Below are 11693 nucleotides of genomic sequence, written 5' to 3'. Positions count from 1 at the left end.
ATTCCAGAAGGTCTCGCAACAAATTTTGCATTTTTTCAACCGAAACTAACCGAGGAAAAAAGTGTTGTATTATTTACTGAACAGCCCTCGTATATCCTCCACAGCGAGTTCACACGTTATAGGACAATGGCACATCAGTTACAAATATTTGCAAATTCATTTCACTCATACCTCGAGGAAGCATATTTGGTACCTTGCAAACGTTACATTATTATACATCTCAATGTTTGTATTTTTCCGCTTTATGAAGTCAAATTCAATTGGTTCAAATGGCTCTGTGCACTATGGGACTTAACATCTGAGACCATCAGTCCCCCAGACTTAGAACTACTTAAACGTAACTAAACGAAGGACATCACACACATCCATGCCCGAGGCAGGATTCGAACCTGCGACAGTAGCAACAGCGGAGACAAGGACATTTCGCTCTCTCTAGGAAATCTGTCTGCGCTGTCTAGGAATGCTCTTCTTTAAATGTCTGTGAAACACGACAACAGTTAGTTCTACGAATAAGCGAGAGTCGAGAGATGTTTCACACTGAAAAAGAAACCGATATTCCTGTAAAATTTGTGACATATATTTTTCCTGTGTAAATTAAACTCATTATTTACAGCCGTACAGTGTTAAGCCTTCGGTGGGGAACGTGCGAGACAGGAACATCCATAGCGATCTGTTGTGACCGTATCAATACAAGAGTATGAATAATACACCGCCTTATCACGAAGCACAGCTAACGTCTAACGATAATAAAAAATAATTGATCAAGAGAAAATTCTTGCAAGCAGTCTGTGGTGTATGTACTCACCATATTTAGCATAGAGTCTAGTTTGACTTTCCGCAATCCGTTCAAGTCGCTATAAACCGTTGTCTGAGACAACAGCATTTACCATATGTGCATTATACGGGGGGAACGTAACCGGAGAACAACACGTGAAAACTTTGACCGGACACGAGACCAGTGGGTACGCGACGCGTGAGCTCGTCCTGTCAGCGGAGCGTCCACGTGGCGCGCGAGGTCACGCCAGCCGGCCTTCGGCGCGGCCGGTCAATACGGGCGTCGCGACGCGCCGCGCCGGCTGCCGCGGCTGCTGCACCGCTCTGGCGGCTGCGGAACCTGGCCACAGAGGCGAGGCGGGACCCTCTGTCTGCGCTGCTGAGTGTCTGCGGTTTTCAAACAAGTCAAATGTCGCTAGCATGTTAAAGATGTCATGCGAGTGGAACGTCCGTTTTCGATGACTTAGCGTTAATTGAACCTTAACTTACTTCTCCGTGGCGGAATTGTAGTTGGTGTACAGAGAGAATTTTCGTAGACAAAAAACAATGAAAAGCTATTATTTGACAATGAGCCGTTTCTAAGGTGCCTATATAAAGGTTAGAGTTTCGAGAGTTCACTGTGCTGCTGAACGCCTCAGAAATCTGTACGTACACAAGGTGCCTGGACCAGGGCAGCCACGCTAATGCCGTCACCCCGCCCCCTTCTACCACCGCACCAACCGACATCCTCGGCGCACTGTGTATGTGTGTGTGTGTGTGTGTGTAGAGCGGTCCTGTCTGCTGCGTTATCAGCAGTGCGCCAGAACCCCCCCCCCCCCGCCCACACACACACACACACACACACACACACACACACACACACACACACACACACTCGGGTGGCGCTCGCGATAAGCGCTTCCAGGCCGACTGGCGTCTGTCCTACACCACAACCTGGTTTCTAACAGCAGTTTGAAACCTATTCTACAGTCACAATAATTTTAAACTTTTTATACAAATAACTTTAGCAACCTGGTACTGATGTGCTATTGATCCACTACTATATGCAGCTTCGGGGTAAGTTCCTCGACTCTCACGACCGTGCGCAGATTTATCTTCGTAAAATATCCTTTGTCAAGGAAGAGGACGTAATAGAAGAGATTACTACAGTGAAGAGTTTAGCCTACTTATTTAGACACGATGAAACGCGTATAATACAATGGTGCGCAAAACTTAAGGACAAAACTAACCATCGGATGATGTGTGAATGGCAAGTAATATACAGGGCTATTACAAATGATTGAAGCGATTTCATAAATTCACTGTAGCTCCATTCATTGACATATGGTCACGACACACTACAGATACGTAAAAAAACTCATAAAAGTTTTGTTCGGCTGAAGCCGCACTTCAGGTTTCTGCCGTCAGAGCGCTCGAGAGCGCAGTGAGACAAAATGGCGACAGGAGCCGAGAAAGCGTATGTCGTGCTTGAAATGCACTCACATCAGTCAGTCATAACAGTGCAACGACACTTCAGGACGAAGTTCAACAAAGATCCACCAACTGCTAACTCCATTCGGCGATGGTATGCGCAGTTTAAAGCTTCTGGATGCCTCTGTAAGGGGAAATCAACGGGTCGGCCTGCAGTGAGCGAAGAAACGGTTGAACGCGTGCGGGCAAGTTTCACGCGTAGCCCGCGGAAGTCGACGAATAAAGCAAGCAGGGAGCTATTTTCATCTTTCAACAGGATGGTGCTCCGCCGCACTTCCATCATGATGTTCGGCATTTCTTAAACAGGAGATTGGAAAACCGATGGATCGGTCGGTGGAGATAATGATCAGCAATTCATGTCATGGCCTCCACGCTCTCCCGACTTAACCCCATGCGATTTCTTTCTGTGGGGTTATGTGAAAGATTCAGTGTTTAAACCTCCTCCACCAAGAAACGTGCCTGAACTGCGAGCTCGCATCAACGATGCTTTCGAACTCATTGAGGGGACATGCTGCGCCGAGTGTGGGAGGAACTTGATTATCGGCTTGATGTCTGCCGAATCACTAAAGGGGCACATATCAAACGTTTGTCAATGCCTAAAAAAACTTTTTGAGTTTTTGTATGTGTGTGCAAAGCATTGTGAAAATATCTCAAATAATAAAGTTATTGTAGAGCTGTGAAATCGCTTCAATCATTTGTAATAACCCTGTAGTTCGATGAAAGTTGGACCATACACGGAAATACGTGCTACAGTAGTGTACAGAAGGGAACTGAAAGAAATACGCAATGAGACAAACAGTAATTACACGTTTATTCAAAGACAATAATTACACTGAACTTACCGCCATTTATAATAATCCCTTGGACATAACAGGGGCGGTATGTTGTTTCTAATAGAGTGTGTGGTCACCAGGGACGGCAGTGCTGCTCTGCAGCGTGCTCCCATACTGGCCAAAAGGTTGGTAAAGGGTCTTGCGGTAAGACGTTCAATTCCTCCACAGGGGATTGAAAACTGCAGGATAGTCGTCGCTCCATGTGGACGTGCTGCAGTACGTCTCCCCAACACATCCTGCATGTGCTCGATCGGATTTAAGTCGGGTGAACGGGGTGGCCAGTCCATTCTCCGAATGTCGTCTCGGTCTGCGTTGTCCGATGCGTTCGCGAATTATCTTCCAGAAAAAGAAGTCAGGGCCGAATGCATCTCTGAAAAGACGCACATGGGGAAGGAGTACAGCGTCACAATACCGTTGACCAGTGAGTGTGTGTTCAAAGAATTTGGAAAATAGTGCATCCACACAACATTATTCCTCAGCGCGCCATAACACCTGGATCACCAAAACGATCGTGTTGAACAAAGCTGGGCGTACCCTCATATGGCGAGAGATGTTCTTGTATGTACAGGCATAAGCCTGAATGAGCGTACTGACCTTCAAATCTTTCAGCACGTACGCTCACAGACCAGAGTTATTGTGACACTGTACTCCTTCCACAGGTCCGTCTTTTCAGTGGTGCATCCGAGCATGGCTTCGCTTTTATGGATGACACTGCCCTACCAGATCGAACTGCTCAGATGTAGGAGCTCTTGGAACGAGAGGATCTCCGAAGAATGGACTCGGCTGGCCGTTCTTCCCTCTCCCCCGACTTGAATCCCTTCTAGCGCGTGTGGGATGCATTGGAGAGCTGTATTGCAGGGAAAGCCCTTCCACGAGAAATCATCGCCAACCTTGTGCCCAACATGCGAGCAAGTTGCAGCATTGCTGTCCCTGGTGATCACACACTCACACTATTAAGAACAACGTACCGCCCCTGTAATGCCCAGGGGCCATCTTTACTGACGGTGACTTTAGTGTCATTACTGTCTTTGAATAAAAGTTTAATTTCTGTTCGTCTGATTGCGTGTTTCTATAAGTTATCTTCTGCACTATAATGTAACAGATCTTTCTATGTATTGCCCCTGTTTCATTGAGCTATGTTTTTCGGTAGTGACAGACCAATGCGAAAGTTACTTTCGTCCGTAAGTTTTGCACACCAGTGCATCGCATTTGTACAAAATGTCGCAATAGGAACTACGTGAAATGTCGTTGTGAAAAAAAACAATGCAAAAGGGCGTTTTGCAGTTGTTACCGAAGATACAGAAAAACATTCCAGTCTCACTGACGTAGTATTCACGACAATTCTCAACTACTATGCAGCTTATTTCTAACATCTGTTGTTCCCTAAGCCCCAAGGGGTTTACGTTAGTACAGAAAGGTGTGAGATAGATGGGTACACATGCATCCAACAACTCATCAGAGCATTTAGGTATGTGGTGGAATTTAAGACCGAAGTAACCAATTTTATGTTGCATAGAACTTAGTAATGCTGACAGTCACAGCCGTTATCCTTCATAATGAATGGTAGTAAAATAAACCGCAAGATAGCTGTAATTGGTGGTTTCTTCATTGTACGATTACATACCTGACTGATTACCGTGCTGCACCCTTGCTGCCACCGTAAGTGCGACAAAGCACTATTCGCCCCGATGTCCTTTTTCATTTATTTTGACATCTTCCGCTCTTCAGGGGTTTTTTATCTTTGACTGCGAAAGTTGGGGGTGTCTCGGTGCGCTTATGTGACACTCTCGTAATCCACCTGAAGATACAATTTTATTGCAGCGAAACCGGTCGTGACATAAAGAAATTACAGCTCTCTTGCAGTTCATTTAACTTCCGTTCATTATGAATTTTACGTTGGGGGAAATCTTCAATTCGACTGAAGAACATCTTGATACAAATGTTTCAGTGTTTTAAGTTATTTTGTAAATAAGTATTGTAATAAAGTAACCTTTCCCACTCATGAGTAATGTTATTGTAACGGGTCATTTTATTGTATTGCACTCAAAGTGTACATCTTTGACTTCTTTCTACATCCTAGAGACCATTTTCTGCAGGACCCATGGAATACAGAGTGTTGTAACATGATACACGTTAATTACGCGTATCATTCATAACTAAAGATAATGGGCATCATATCCGTATTAAATACTGGCAGTATGGTGGGCTTTACGGGCAGTTACATTCAAAATATATTCCAGATAATTTTCTCGGGCACATTTTGGTTTACAAGTTACTCCTATTCGTTACGGCAACGGCCTTGCCGCAGTGGAAACACCGGTTCCCGTCAGACCACAGAAGTTAAGCGCTGTCGGGCGTGGCCGGCACTTGGATGGGTGACCATCCGGGCTGCCGAGCGTTGTTGCCATTTTTCGGGGTGCACTCAGCCTCGTGATGCCAATTGAGGAGCTACTCGACCGAACAGTAGCGGCTCCGGTCAAAGAAAACCATCGTAACGACCGGGAGAGCGGTGTGCTGATCATACGCCCCTCCTATCCGCATCCTTATCTGATGATGACACGGCCGTCGGATGGTCCCGATGGGCTACTTGTGGTTGAAGACGGAGTGTCCTGCAGTTACACAGAGTGATCTCTCATTGGTGACATTGAAACTGTAACCTATTTCGTTCTTCTTATGAGTGCAAATCATTACAACCTATCTTCAAAGCTGGAGAGGAGACGTGTAGAGTGTTTCGAGATGCGCGCAAATTTTTACATTCGCCTTTTTAAGTTTACATTCAAGCACAAGCATGCCTGAAGTAACATGAATATGAGCGGGCTGCTCTGTTCCTTCCCTGCTGGACTAATTTACTTGTACAGCCTGAAAACAACAATCAACGAGGGCTAAATACCGAAATACCGTGGTAGGTATTAACAGAGAGCATTGAAACATCTAAATAATACGTCATAAGTGTTCCAATATAGCTTTTTCTGTCCTCGTCTGAGAGTAATAGCAAGCACAGAGTTTTTACTGGCATTTTATTTGATACAGTGATCAAATTCGCAAGAGCATTCTTCGCTCCAAATTTTTTTTTCGCGCCCTTGTTGTCACCGGTAAAAATAAAACAACAGCACTCCATTTGTATGTGTGTGTTAATGGGTTCAGCGTGCGTTCCGAGACAATCGCCAACATGCTACATCTACATCAATACTCCGCAAACCACCCGACGGTGTGTGGCGCTGGGTACTTTTAACATCATTAACTGATGTCCCCTTCTCTGTTCCATTTGCGAATGGCGCTCCAGAAGAATGAACTGTTGGTAAACCTCTGCACTAACTCTAATTCCTCTAATTTTCTCTTTGCGGTCATTTCGCGAGACGTGTGTGGGAAAAAGTAATATTTTGTCCAACACTTCCCAGGATGAACTCTCTCGGTGAAGCACAAAAAGAATTCTCTGTTGTAGTGTCTGTTACTAGAGCTTGTTGTATATCTCTGTCAGCCTCCCACGCTATCTACACGAACCCGTGACGAATCGTGTCGCTGTCCACTGGATCCCCCCCCCCTCCCTCTCTCTCTCTCTCTCTCTCTCTCTCTCTCTCTCTCTCTCTCTCTCTCTCTCTGTGTGTGTGTGTGTGTGTGTGTGTGTGTGTGTGTGTGTGTGTGTGTGTGTCCTATTAATCCTACCGCGTAAGGGTAGACTGACTGACGAGCAGTACTCAAGAATCGGTCGAAGTGTATTGTACGCCATTTCTTTCGTGGATTAGTTAAATTTCCTTTGACGTCTTCCTGCGAACCTCAGTCTAATGTGACGAATATAATCAGGAACTCCAGCTGCTACTAACAAGCCATGAGTTTAAGTTAGAAACGCGAACTGCGCAGTGCGCGTGGTTTTCACCGGCTGTGTGGGAGTAGCGGGTAAGAGAGAGGCGCGTGCTTATCTCGCAGCGTGTTATCTGCGCGGCCACGCCCTCCGAGCGAATGCTGGATAGACAGCCGGACCAGCGACCAAGTATGTGTCGCATTTACTATGTCGCTCAGTGACAATGGTGATTTGTGCTTACTTACGTTTAATGATAACCCGTAATTCTGGTGAACAGGACACCAAGCTTTAGCTTACCCAACAGGGTGCTAACCAAACCGTCAATCAGTACATTTACTGCCACACACTGCAAGTGTTAGGAAGACTACCTTATGCGTTCACGACAGGTGAATTTGTTTTTTTATACAGTCAGAAACAAAAGCGCCTGCTTAAATGTTTCTCAAGATGACAGTTTTACGTTCAGGAAGCGAGATGATGTAAAGTATTCCTCGTCAGGCAGCAGTAAGCAAACATGAAAGTGATTAAGTTAACTGAATCTGTTCAGTAGTATGCAGTGCACAAGTTAAAGGTTTGCCATCGTAAGGACACATCACGTAAGCGATAGAATGACGTATTGGATTTACATGCAAATATAATTAATTATCTCGCTGAGTATTAATGAATTCCCTAAAGGAAAAGTGAAAAAAATACATGAAATCGCTGTCGCTTACTGATTGGTGAGTACGTCAGGCCGTGAGTACTGATGAACTGCCTCTTTAAATACGAAGTATGATTCACTTTTGCTACTACTATTAAATTAAAGTCAGACTTTTCACAATCTTATGTCAGGCCGTGGGTACTGACGAAAGCACCGGTAAGCAGATCGATCGTGAAAAGTCTGACTTTATTTTAAACTGAATCGGACTTCTTATTTAAAGAGGCAGGTACTATTCGGAATACAATGCTCAAACAGCAAGACGCGATCCGAGATCGCGCTCATTGCTGTCTAACAACATATATTGCCCTTCCTGACACACCATCTCTAAAACAGAAAATACACAACATAAAAAATGTGTGAAGGATCTGTAGGTGATCATGATTTTGGTAAACATGTCAAGTTATTATTCATAACATTATAAAGCACACTATTTTCCAGTTACTCATACCTTTTGTATATTCCAGTTACTCATACCTTTTGAAGTTTCTACAACCAAAAGGGCGCAATATACATAAAGAAATAACTCTAAACATATATACAACGAAAACGAAGAAAACAACATACGTAACCACAACTTGTATAGGAAACATTGCAAACAAAATTAAAAAATTATTTAGCAAAATCGACATCGCCTTTGCATATCGAAAAACACACAGCCTCAAACACAAAGTGTACAACGGTAGCTCGAAAATTCCCATACACAACGACCCCTGCATTAACAAAATTTCATGTGACACAGGTCACAAATTCTACATTGGCCAAACCGGCAGAAACCTCAAAATTAGACATAAAGAACAAACCAGAGAGCGAAAACAACCAGTTCACATTTTTCCAACATCTACGGACAGAAAAAAACTACGTAAAACCTATAAACGAAGCACTTTAAATCCTCCACATTACGTAGAAGGGAGCATTCAAGAACATCCTTGAGGAAATAGATATGTTCACATGCATACAGCAACCCTACAAATTTACTGAACGAACAAACCGACTTAAAGGAAACTTTATTCACATTATACTCATCATCAGAAAAATGGGTAAAGTAATAAATCAGAGAGGCTAAATAACACACATCCATAGTAAAAGCGATAACAGCATGAAGAGTGTAAAACAAAGACATAACATCAACATAAATCATAGAGAATAACAAAACTATTACGAAAAAATAAAACTCTCAAATGAAACTAAAACAAATTAGAGACAAAAACATAGAACCAAACCTATAAAAATCTTACAACTGTAATATCGCTGATCCAGTGTCATCGAAGCTGTCAAAAGAAAAATTACATACATAAAAACCAACTAAAATCGATATACGTCTCCGTTGGACATCTATAGAGAAACTTATACTTCTAAAAAACGACAGGACATAGCAGCAACGATATTACTCGGAAGGTAAAAAGACCTAACGATGTATTATAGCTTTTCTGAGCAGTTACAGACCTTTATATTAAGACTATTGCTTACTTATGTAGTTACAGAGCACCTGACGATGGCAATATGTCAAAATGTGCTCATCGTGAATGATTTACAAAATAAACATTTAAAGAGCAGTGTAGCTGGCTTTTATTCGTAATATTATATAAAGATTAATTAATTGTGTACGATTAAGAAGCAGGTAGAAATGAGTGGAATCACTAGAAATGTATTGTTGGCTTTGTACAAAGTACATCTCGAGTAAGTTACAATTTGCGAAGCATGTTGCAAGACGCCTGAAGCATAGATAAATCATTATGCACTGTGGTAAAATCCGTTATGCTAAGTTGTTGTCTTGTTCTCTTCTCGTAGCCTTTACGGTTTCTGAAAGTAAGAAATACTGTATGCACGCTGTTACTGTCTTTGTACGCATTTACGTGTAATTCACACACGGCAGGCGAGGAGTTAGTATACAGGTATGACAGCCCACTATGGTTATTTACAGCACTATCAACTTTCTAACGACCCTGTTATGTTTCTAATCACCGATATCAGTTTGTTTTGCTGGCAACGAATTGCTCTCCGACCATCCATGATTATTTATGAAGCATCATGGTACTTTTACGGAAAATGCTAATTATTTTATTACGTGTCTGCACCGAGTAATAACCCCATTTATGAAGGTGCACCTAATTGTAGCTGACAACACACGCTTATTAAAATGGTCCTTATGAAAATCAACGTTAAGAACGGCTCTCATTATTCTGAAGGTTGCTTTCAACACCGCATGCCCTTGCCTTCTCCGACCTTTGAACTAGCATACCTAGGCAGTTATGGGTCCAAATTAATGTGCAAGTTGTCATTTTTTCACTTTAACAAAACAATGGTAGATTTTAAAGATGAGTGATAGTAAGTATCATTTGATAATGATTCATTCCCGGAGGACTGAATTTATAGTGCAGTATGATATCCACAAGCCAGCGAACATCATTTGAAGAAAAATTATTATTTACATTAAAAGTCGTAAATCTTTATTGCTCAACCAAATGGGACAGAAAAATTACAGCATGCTATTTTCTAGTCGGTATAGGTAAAAGAAAATCACAGTAAATGGGAAAAATGTTGAATTTCAGGTAAATAAATGAAAAAATAATTACTGTTTGTAGCGAGAATGTGAAACATTTAAAAATCCTGCTTAACAGCGAACATCGCATATTGCTGGTGTCTTCTCGTTGGAGGAGACGGTCACACGTAGGGGAGCAGTGCCACGTCCTTCATCCTTCTATAATCGTGACTCGAGTGATGTCCGCTATTTCGTAACTTCTGTCGTATCCAGTACAGTACCTCAGATTCGGTGGTGAATGATCCACGAATCGAAGAACGATCTGAACTGAACTGCTAGTTCGGTCGCCAATTACGGTGGTCGCCGGTCGTGTGCAGCCAAGTCGCGGGTTGGCAGCTGAGGGCAGCGAGGCAGCGCATTCTCTCGCACCCGGCCGTTATAAAACCGCACGCTTTACAACGTGCGCGCCGCCGCGCCTGCCGCTTCAAAATTCCTCGTCAGATTGCTCTCCCCTGCGGTCCCTTTACTCTACCGAGTCGTTAACGTTGTTGGAGAATGCAGCAACAGCGTCGAAACCGGGCATTGCGAAAGCTGAGGAATCCCGCAATGTCCACCTTTTTTAACGCCACCCACGTACCGTAGGCCCGCAGTAAACTCCCACACTGCGCGAAAGGGTGGCTCGTACGTTGAGTTTTGCTGCACGCGCTGCACAAGCTAAGGCGGCAGTGTTGTATCGCTGTAGACACGTGCAACTGTTGTCAAAAACTTCCCAGGACTTTCGGTTACGACGAGCGTTGCTTTGCTCCTGCAATGACGAACAGTGGCACGGCAAGTGTAAGACAAGGTTGCCAGCTGTCCTACTGTCCTAACATCTTAGATGACTGTGACGATGAAAAATTTACAGCCAGATCCAATTTCCGTTTCCGACGTACAGAATTTTCCTCCTTTCCCTTGCCTCTCTCCACATTTATCTAGGTCCATCGAGGGCCATTCACTCTCTTCACATTTATCCCTCAATCATTCTATCTTTTATCTATATCCCTCCATCATTCTATCTATCTTTTATCTACACATATGTAGATTTAAGTACCTCCTGCAGTTTTTGTCTCTATTTTCGGGATAATCTCAAGAACTAATGGGCAGATTTTCATGCGCTTTTCACTAATAGTAGACTGATTCAAGATGGAGGTCTGTGGGCACAGGTGAAAGGCGTTGAATCACCCGACTGCAGTGACAGGCCAATGCAAGCTAACGCCACCAAGAGGCGGGGGCAAGATACTGGCGATAGACTAAGTGACATGCGATGCAAGACTTATCAAATGTTACGCAGAAACGAACAGATTTTTTGGTACAGAGTTAACGTTTAAAGAGTGTGAAGGGAAATGCAGGAAAATATCACACTCGCACCTTACCAGTGCTGGAGCCGGCAGACGAGGCCGCGCGGCAGCTCGCGGCTCCCACAGTGGCCATGAGGTGTCACTCCAAACGCTAATTATACAGGGTGTCTCAAAACATTGTGGATCAAATTGAAAAAAGTGATAGTGGGCTCACAACCGATTATTTTGAGATAGGGAACAAATGGTCGGAAATGTATATTTATTGTGTTATGAACATACACAGCTTACACCGCATAACAACAAC

The 11693-nt window shown here is 43.5% G+C and overlaps 1 pseudogene; it reads left to right on the top strand.

Annotated features, from left to right (window-relative positions):
* Nucleotides 1-5366: 5366 nt before the first annotated feature.
* On the top strand, nucleotides 5367-5484 carry LOC124712766 (annotated as a pseudogene).
* Nucleotides 5485-11693: the final 6209 nt, after the last annotated feature.

This window comes from Schistocerca piceifrons, chromosome 8 (genome assembly GCF_021461385.2).
Source record: "Schistocerca piceifrons isolate TAMUIC-IGC-003096 chromosome 8, iqSchPice1.1, whole genome shotgun sequence".
NCBI lineage: Eukaryota > Metazoa > Arthropoda > Insecta > Orthoptera > Acrididae > Schistocerca > Schistocerca piceifrons.
This window is presented reverse-complemented; position numbering and strand designations above follow the sequence as displayed.